The sequence below is a fragment of the Onthophagus taurus genome, chromosome 2 (genome assembly GCF_036711975.1).
Source record: "Onthophagus taurus isolate NC chromosome 2, IU_Otau_3.0, whole genome shotgun sequence".
Lineage (NCBI taxonomy): Eukaryota > Metazoa > Arthropoda > Insecta > Coleoptera > Scarabaeidae > Onthophagus > Onthophagus taurus.
This window is the reverse complement of record NC_091967.1, coordinates 26,501,040-26,511,693: the sequence shown is the minus strand read 5'-3', so window position 1 is coordinate 26,511,693 and position 10,654 is coordinate 26,501,040.

Sequence of the window (10,654 nt, the reverse complement as noted above, 5' to 3'; positions counted from 1 at the left end):
CTCAAACGCCAGAGACTGATGGAGATGTAGTCCATCTACACCATGCTTGCCTACATCATGCAGACATACAAATTGATCCAAAATAAATACTAGCGACTCATTTCGACGTAGATGTGGAGCTCTACATATAACCTGCAGATATCAAACACTGGATGGACAGATGATGTTCGCGGTGACCTCTTAGTCGCGGAAAAATAAGAAATCTACGTCACACAAAGTGCACTGGAAACAATTAGAGCTTGCAATGGGCTAAATCACGCATGATAAAGGCATGGTAGCAAATAATCAAACTAACTTCAGCAAAGTAATCAGACTAATCAGTCAAGCGTGGCGACGCTCTCCTAAACGAAGCGGATAGGAAAGAGAACTCATGAGGATGAAGAGCGCATCTCCTTTACCTACATAAGGTAAAGATAATTTACTAGAAATTAAAAACAGTGTCTTTTGTCTATCCTAATTTACAATAGTCAATTATGATAACATCCTCTAGTAAGTAATATCCAGGAAGCTTTTTTCGAAGAAGAGGGAGAAGGTAAAAAACAGAATATATCAAAATACCAAAAATAAATAGATTGAAATGGGATATACAGGTGTGTCAAATGTCTGGAATATAGCCAATAACTTCGCCATTTGTGGTTTTAAAGAAAAATGTTTCAAATACAAGTTTCTTTATTAATCATGGCACATTTTTTGGCGATGTTTGCTTGTTTGTATTGTTTTTTGTTTCGTTGCTATGGCAACCAACATTGTTATTTTAAATGGGATGCATATATTTTGCTTTTTGCATACTTTGATAGAGGATAAGACCCTCTATGCGATGAACATATCAAATCATATCGTTGTATAAGAAAAAAATCGAGGAAAATGTGTTCTGTGAAAGTCTTAAATCACCTAATTACAATCAAAGTAGGCGCCGAAATAACGCCGTTGACAGCTTTAAATGTCAAAAAAATTACAGTTTCAACAACTATGCATTATTAATAATGTATGGTCATTGGTAACAGTCTTCGGCCATCAACTTTTTGGAAGGTTTTTAACACTTCCGGTGTTCAAATTTTTTGTTAATATATTTTATACTGTGGATTGTGTAATTTGTGTATCCGGGTAAATATTATTGAACAAACTTCACTTTGAGTACGTTTTCTATCACCTGCACCGTACCCACGCATTATTAATATTTGGATTCTTTGTCGTTCGATTAATTGCGCCATATTTGTTCAAACTGTCAATTTTTTGACATTTAAAGCTGTCAACGATGTTATTTCGGCGCCTATTTTGATTGTAATTTGCTGATTTAAGACTTTCAAAAAACGCATTTTTTCTCGATTTTTTTCTAATGGATTTATCCTCTATTGAAATGTGCAAAAAAACATATGCATCCCATTTAAAATAACAATGTTGGTTGCCATAGCAACGAAACAAAGAGCAATGTAAACAAGCAAGTATCGCCAAAAAATGCGCCACAATTAAGAAGGAATTTTTTATTTGAAACATTTTCCTTTAAAACCACAAATGGCGAAGTTATTGGCTATATTCCAGACATTTGACACACCTTGTATAATTTAAGAAAACGATACTGATGGGATATAGTGACACTATAAAAGTATATAGATTATATAATTCTGAAACATGTAACATCAGAATTTCTAAAGATATTGTGTTACAGAAATATCTAAGATGAAATAAAAGTTGAAAAGAAGAAAACACAATTTTAGGGAGGAAAATTCTACTGAAGAACACTGAGTAAATGGAAATTTAAATGATGAGAGTATTGGAATCTAAAATTAGTTATTCCACTAGTGAAGATAATGGTGATGATAAAAATTATATCATTAAAGTCAACGAAGAAAAAACAAAAAATCAAAGTTCAAGAAAAATAAGATCAAAGAAATTTGTAGACTTTATTCGACACTGAGCGTACTCTGTAAATAAAGGACGCCTTGGAAAGATCTGATACTAATAAGTAGAAGATAGCAGTACAAGAACAATTAGAAAGTTTTATTGAGAATAAGGATAAGGAGAATTTGTCTTTCAGTATTTTATGCCTCACTGAGATTGGTTTTATTTCCGTTCTTGAATATAGATCCTCATTGTTTATGTTGAGGAGTGGATTGTTTCAATGTTAGATTAATTCAATATATGAAACATTAATTTAGTTAAAAAGAGAAAATAATATGATACATTACTATCTACATCATTTTTCGTTGATATTCTTCGTTGGCGACCAAATTCTTTTACACAAAGCATTATAGAAAAAACCTCCAGTGTATCAAATCGTGTAATTCCGGAGGTTTGGCGGGTACCTCCCTTGACTAGCCCTGCGCCGCAGTAAGTTCTCCACCCCTTCGCGAACCTTTAGCAGCCATTATTCCCGGGTGACAAAGAACACAGGGATACAGAGGTGTGAACCCGAAAAACACCTGGATGCAGGCCACAAGAACGAAGAAAAAATCGTCACGCCGCCGATTTAGGGTCAATTCACGCCGCGCCCCGCGTGAAAATGTTATTTATTGCGGAGCGTGACCGCCTGCGAGAATCGTAACAAAGAACACCACTGAAATGATAGTAGAGGAACACCCGTGGGACGATCTCGTACACCCATTTTTGTGTCACTTATTGTTAAGCAATTTGTCATATACTATGTTTGCTGGTATTAAGTAGACACAGAATATTTTTATGTTAAATAGACATTAGATATACCATAAAGTTTTTGTGCACTTTCTGGAGCTTAGCCAATTTAGTACATGTTTAATTCAGAATTATTCATCATTATCGTTGGTATCCAATCCGAACCATACCTCGGAGTTGTAATCCCTGGAATTAGTCGGGGATTCCATGGAAACCGCCGCTTTCCGAAGAACCTATCATTTCGCGTGCGCGGCTTCGCTCCCCTGATTATAATAACCGAGTCTCTCGAATATGCCTGCCGATTTGATTATCAAAGAGGAGAGCCAACGGTGCATTCGCCCGTTCTCGTTCCAACGATACGTTTACAATCACGCACGGCAACGTTTGCATTTTATTTAAATCCGGAACGAAAGGGCGGCTACAATAATCTTGATGCCTACCCATATAACTTCCAATTGGCATCTCTTACATTATTCAAATCGTAACTGTTCTTTAATAAGTCCGACTTTCCTTTAAATCATACATCGAATATTCAACGGCAATATTTATAATTTAATTTAGCTGTTATGATTGATTCTATATTATGTTGTTCGATATTATAATACATATGTTCCATATCTTAAATGGACACATTTCCTAAAAAACTTTTTTTGGAAAACTATCAATCTCGTTATAAGTATGAAGGTTTTCACGCCCAGTGTTAATTTAACTAAAACTAGAACTAACACTAGCATTAGCACTAGCATTCTTTTAGCATTGTTACTAAAAGAAACACTAGACCTAGAACTAGAAACTTTCGGGTTAAGCCGTTCGGGCATTCGAAACGTCAAACATTTTTTCAAAAGACGCAATGCTTAACCCGAAAGTTTCTAGTTCTAGATCTAGTGTTAGGTCTAGTAATAGTGCTAGTGTTAGTTCTAGTTTTAGTTTTATCAATCACGTTATTTCGATACCATATCTAAAATTACAGTTTTATAGCGTTAAACGACGATTTAAATTATTTCTTAATTCCTGCATATAAGATTAAGGAAAATTTTTAAATTTTCACTTTTTCTGATATAACCCAAATTAACAATATTAAGTTTTCTTGCTAAGAATTTTTTATTTCAAATCCCACTGTTTCTATATCACATCTAAAAATTTAGTTTTATGGCTTTAATTTAAGAAGCACCTTTTTTAGAAGACCTCTTTAGTGATGTGAGCCGCCAAGATTTTCTTAAACTGCTGACCATCACTGACACAATGGACATCGATCGCCATTAAAATAATGATTCTATTCCACCTCTGGAATACTGCTAGAAGGACGATGAAAACCATAAAGGTACTGAAGAATAAACAGATACAGATTTCAATAACGTTGTGATCAGCCTCTTTCGCCTTCATCGACACCGTTGTTGGGAAATAAAACTTATCTTGGCAGTTTCTTGACTTATCTGCGCATTCTTTTTGCTGTAGTTTTCCTTCAACTCATAGCTATCTGTGGATATTTATCTCTTTGTTTTCCATCAGTTTTTGGGCTAGCACCTGACCTGGTCACCACATCTGCCAGTTAACCCGACTTATACTGCGTCCTAGAGTAATCGTCCTATAATCGCCTAGAGTAAGTCTAGGAAAAATGACGGGGGACCGAACGAGGATATCGAACGAAAAAGGCATTTTTGTTCTCTGATTCTTCCGTATTTTTACAGTTTTTCAAAACGCTCCTTGTCTTTTAGCGGACCGTTTGATGACAGCATCCCATTGTATGTTTTTGATTCTTTCCATAGAAATTTTAATTTGCTGGGTGACGTGGTTATATTGCGTCATGTGGGCGGGTATATTGCATATAAAGTCTTAAATACCTAGAGAAATAAAAGATCAAGTATCTTAAACTAGAGTCCATCGTCCGGGCAAAATACTCGGCGGTTTTTTATAGCATTTCTTCCTATCATTTATCAGTCTCTTGACTATGGCGTTGGTTCATCACATGCAGTGTACTGTAATGGGTATAATGAGCTATGAGGATAAGAAATCTGGATAAGAAAACCAAATTCTTTCCCAGTCTATCATTTTCTTAATCCTTAATAATAACGTTCTTACACGTCTCTGCGATCCCTCTGGAGGACCACAGTTTTTTTATTTTTCGTCCTACTTTTGTCATGTTTCAGGTCATCATTTCTTTTTTCAAGCTTTTTACCAACTTGGATTTTCTTTCTTCCAGCATGTCGGGGTTCCTAATGTAGTGCGGATTATGTGTTGTTGATCAGAAACACAGAAATTTATTTCAAAACGATTGTAATTTCTTCACACCCTTGTTACTTTTCAAGATTTCTACTTCATATGTTAACTGGCGCGTTATAATGACTTCTCTTAGCCTTAGCTTTGTTGCTGGAAGCGGCGAGTCTCCTCTTATCACGAAGTATAGTCTTCTCGCAATATAATCTTCTAGCTGCTTGGTTCCACTTCTTTCTTCCCTATCCTCTTTGAGATATCTTTATTTAAACTGTAATATTTTAGTGTTTTGCGTATTCAATCTAAATCCTCCATCGTTTGCAGTAGGCTTGAGTAGCCCTTTATTTCTGGCTCGCACTGCCACGAAATTTCCTTTCAGTTTAGCAAGTATCCCCGTATAAAATGTTTGTCGATATATTGTATAGAAGAGGGAAATTCTTATGGTACACCTTTTATTCATCTAACGCTGAAAATTTTTCCTTCATTAATTAATTATCACCTGGAAGTTCTTATTCTTCAGAAAGGAAGCCGTAACTTTGCTTAGATTCTATAATTGTCTAATGTCTTTTCTTCGGAGTAAGTTCCAACATGTTAATGAAATTCGCTGTCTAATGCACAGCTTCTCTACATTTCCTCAATCCAAATTGATTCTTCGGCAGTAGACTTTTCCTTTCTACATCTTCTTGTAATCGCTCGAGCAGAATACTTTAAGTAATTTTAAGACAGCCCGATTAGGAAATTGATATGTCTCCTGAGCCTATTCGCGAGCTGTGTTGCATTTTTCCTGCTTTTGGGATTCTTAGCACCACCGTTATTTTACACGAGTGGGAATGAGAACCATTTTATTATCCGGTTAACTCATTTTATAATTTTCCGGATTTACAATCTTGCATTTTCGGGAAACATCGTTAGTGCCATGTTTACCATTCCGACCGCTCTTCTTGGATTAAGTATGTCGATTCTCTTGCTAATCTTTTCCTCCGTAATTTCCAGCGTTTTCGGATTTCCTTCAGAGATATTGTTTAGCCACGTGAATGATCCTCCAAAATTCCCAGTTTTTCTTAGTAGTCGAATATCCATTGGCCTGTCGGACTTTTTTAGTGGTGTATTGGATTTTGGCTTCGTTCTTATCACTTACACGGGCTTCCATAGGGATTGATTTAGGTGTTCTCCACCCTTAAGGAGAGTCCTGACCGACATTTTGTCCTTGTGCTTATCTAGGATTTTCTTAACTGTCTCCTGCAGCTCGATCTTTTTCTTCCATAGATAAATTCAGTTTGTTTTCTTTATTGACAGGAACACGACTTTTCCTTCCCCCATCTATTACTTCTTAATGACGACGGTTAATGTTTGGATTTCTAAATTTATATTCTATTCTTCCTCTATATCCTTAACGTCGTACACTTATAATCTGTAAGAGAATTTTTGCCAGTGAATCTTTGCCCTTGGAGTCCTAACACAATTCGCTCCTCCTGAAATTTCCGTGGTTACCGGAAAGTCATATGAATTTTGTTTCACCTTTTTTGTAATGAATATAATTTATATAATTACATCATCGCGTTCCCTTGTTATGGGTACTGTTGTCGCTTCACCTGGTCCCATGATTTCGACCTCACTATTCCTGATAGCATTTGATTCCTCAATTTTCTGCCGTTCTTGTTGATTATGTGACGTCACCAACCTGGATTTTTTGCATTCAAATCGCCGCCACAAATTGCTTTTTGCTAATTCTGTGGTCGTTCCATGTCAAACCCTCTTGGTAGATGATACTTTACTAACATAAGACATCCCTCGTTTTATTTCAGCATTCTGAACTTGGCCTTTGTTCATTAATCTTTCGCGTCCTTTTTTGTTTTTTTTTTATGTTTACAGCGTTTTTAAGGCAACTTCTTGAATTTGCTGGAAGTAAGCCGTCACAGTTTGCATTGCGAAGATCTTATCTTCGGGCATTCAAATGTATTTCGCCGTATATCTCTTAATACAACTTTCAACTCCGCGTTGAAACTCATCGTCTCAATCACTCTTCTAAATATTTTAAAATCTTTTGCTGTTTCCGTGAAGATTTTGATCCTTCTCTTTGGATTAAAGGTTTTTACTACGTTGATTCCATTCTCTTCAGCCATTTTCATGACCTTCTAACACCTGCCTGATTCGGCAGCTTTCTTCCTGTTGATTTTTGGTGTCAGTCAAAGGAGTTTCCTAAAGGTATTTCCGATATCATCCTTAAGGGGCCCATACACGGTGATGCAAAACTGAAGCATGTTTGCATGCAAGCAAATGTGAAACAAAACTGATGGAACACACGGTTCAAATTTACTTATCAGTTTTAGTATTAGTTTTATAGTGAGTTGCGACTGAAAGGTGCGACTTGTTAACTGTAATGAATGTAATACGGTAACACGATTTGTATTTAATTGCTACTGCTATCGCAATAGTAGTGAAGAAGAAGAAAGAAAGGAAGAGATCAAAACGGAAACAGTATTCTCACGCGAATTTACTGAACGAATTACGGTTAGAAGTCGATGACATGTTAATGTTGAAAATGCACTTACATGACACTGTTTCGTTATCATGCATAGTGTCCTTATGTATTTTAACCCTACTGTTCGAATAAATAATATAGATAAAGCTTTTTAGAGTTGAGAATCGACAGTCTGAAAATTGTAGAATGGTTGATATTTGATATTTGCTTAAAAACTCACTACTTTTCTCTTTCCAAAGATCCATGATTTAGAGGTATAATTTAATAATAAAGTCTAAAAAGGCCTCTTCTTCTCTAAATAACATATTTATTATATTTTATTTACATGGTACCGGTTTCGACATGTTCACATGTCATCATCAGCCAAATCTACAAAGCATCAGATCACAGAATAAGAACATTAAAATGAATATATGTATTTCTTAAAAATATCAGAAAATCTTTAACTTACAGTCGTAAAAAAGGGTCACAGCGTAGGGACATACAAAATCAGAAGTAAAATGAAAGTAAAACTGTAAAAACTTTACAATAAAATAAACAAATTACAACTTTTTATAAATTGAGAAGAACATTCAGGAAAACACACTCGATACAACTGACAACAAGTTCTCGATTTCGAGCGGAAAAGTTTTTACTTTGTCGCAAACAGGTTTTAATGTTCTTATTCTGTGATGTGATGCTTTGTAGATTTGGCTGATGATGACATGTGAACATGTCGAAACCGGTACCATGTAAATAAAAAATATAATAAATATATTATTTAAAGAAGAAGAGGCCTTTTTAGACTTTATTATTATATACTTATAAATTCACGCATAACGTCTTCTTAGTTACGAACGGCCATTTCGTAAACAAATTTGAATAATACGCATGTGCAGATCAATTTAAAATTAAGAATAATGGCATGAACTGTACACGTACAAGCTTGTAAAATCAAGCTCAGCCAGAACTCGTGCCATGCTTAGACCTGACAGCACAATCAGTTTTGGGGCATAGACGATCACATTTGCTCGTGTGCATTAGCTCTACGTGTAACTGTGACAGTTTTGCATCACAGTGTACACAGGAAAAAATCATGTCGTGTAAAAATGTTAGAGTAGTTGGTAAAAAGAATTAGAGTAAAAATTGTAATGCCACATGGTAAAAACAACTCTAATGTACACTATATTTAATATTAATATAGAGTTCATATAAAATTCACTTAATAGAGTAGTTTTTACAGTTCTCTAAAGGAGAGTTCTTTTTCACTCATGTTAGTGAAGTTATGTAATATATAAAACATTACATTTTATACAAGACGTGTAAACTATACATTTCCTTCAGGTACTTCGTAGGCACCGCACTATTTTGCTCAGGATTACTCGTCGGTACCACGTGATCAACATGTGGTGTGATACAGCTAAAATTTAACGGTCATCTACTGAACGAGTCGGAACTCGACAGCGTTACGAGACCTGATTTACACGATATAAAAAGAAAGAACGATTATTTTTATTTTAATTATGTTTGCCAAACATTAGTGTTGTGAAATTAGTGGAACTTCCGGAAGATTTGACGTACGAGTTCCTTGCGAAGATTGGTAAGTATGTACTACTATACATACAGAAAACTTATAGAAGACTCATTAGATGCAGTTTTCATGGTGACTCGGTGGAAACTTTAAAATTGATTAAGTATGGTTATATAAAAAGAATTTAATTTTTTAAAATTTAAGATATAACAATATATTACAAGTAAAAATAAAAACAAATATTTTATAATTTTGATTTTTATTACAAACCTAAAACCTTCCTAAAAATATTCTATACTTCCTATTAAAAATTAACACTAATAAGTGAAAGATACACACTATTTAGTGATATTTTGTCGCTTAATAGAGTAAAATTAGGACGAATCTTTAATAATTTACATTGCTAATTTTACACTGATTAGATTAGAAATGTATCTAATTAGAGTCACAACATCTAGTTAGATTACATATAATACACTGTTATAGAGTAACGATTTTACACTATTTAATAAACACCATCTTCTCACTATTTAGTGTAAAATTTTAATCTATCCACCCTACACTATATAGTGCAAAAAAATAACTCTAAATATATTGGACCGATCTGGACCATGTTTTAGAGTTGATTTTTACTCTATATTTTTTCCTGTGTATAGGGAACTATCTTCGTGAGTTGCTAGCTGTGAAAATGAGAGGCTTTCATTAATAACATTGGCGTTAATTATATATTTATTTCCTCCAAAGGGTGTTGTTTAACAAACGACTATCGGGTCAATCTATGCAATAAAAAAATTATGCTGAATATGAGATTGGGATTAATTTAGGAAATTAAACAAGTGTGTGTATTGGTATTAAATTTCTTTTATTCACACGCAATTGTGCCGCTTTATGATCACATACACCCCTATATATGTATACACACATATATGAGCATAGAACCGTAGGTTGTTTATTAAATGTTCATTATGTAATTACTTCGGTTACAGGGTTTTCTGGAAAAATGAAACGGGAACGGTCGGCGAACGAGTCCTTTTATGCGAACGAACCACATGTATCTGCTACTTGCGCGACATAATTATTGATATTAGTAGGCAGCGGCGGTACTCCTATCATTTCGCGTCCATTGTACGGGAAAAATAAGCATTAAATTATATAGCATTTTTGACGGAACATATGACGGCGAGCTCCCATTGTATACGTGTATGTGAGTACGTCCGCCACGTAGAATTCTACATCCTTCATGCAAACACTCGCAGTCCGCCTCCAACCACTCTTCGGATACCGAAGCTTTCACAACAATATCGACATGCGATATATTTTCTATGACCTCGTTTACTTTTACATCATCAAGTTTTTAATTCGCTTGAAATAAACACAACATCATCCCAAACGTTTAAGTAAACCTTTATGAATGAAACAATTATCCTCCAAACCCATATTTTTCATTCCGATTATAAACAAACCATCATTTATCTACCGTCGCAGTACCATTCATTCCTACCACACACAACTATAATTTAGCGTAATTTCAAATTCCTTCCATGTTTTCTAGGAAGGGCTAACTGATGGTCGTGTAGCGCGTAATAACCGCAACTATTTCCGCGTACGCATTTTTCTAGGAGTTTACAAAGAAATTGACTGAAATTGTCTCAATGGGGAGAGACAATCGCAATGGAAGCGGCAATAATGAAAACCGCCGGTTGAGAGTATAATTGTTGCGAGGAAGGAAACCGGGCGGCGGTTCGATGACTGTCATTAAGGCGGTGCTCCCGGGGCCCCAATAAAGGCCAGGCGCACCATACACCGCGTATTACCGCGGGGCC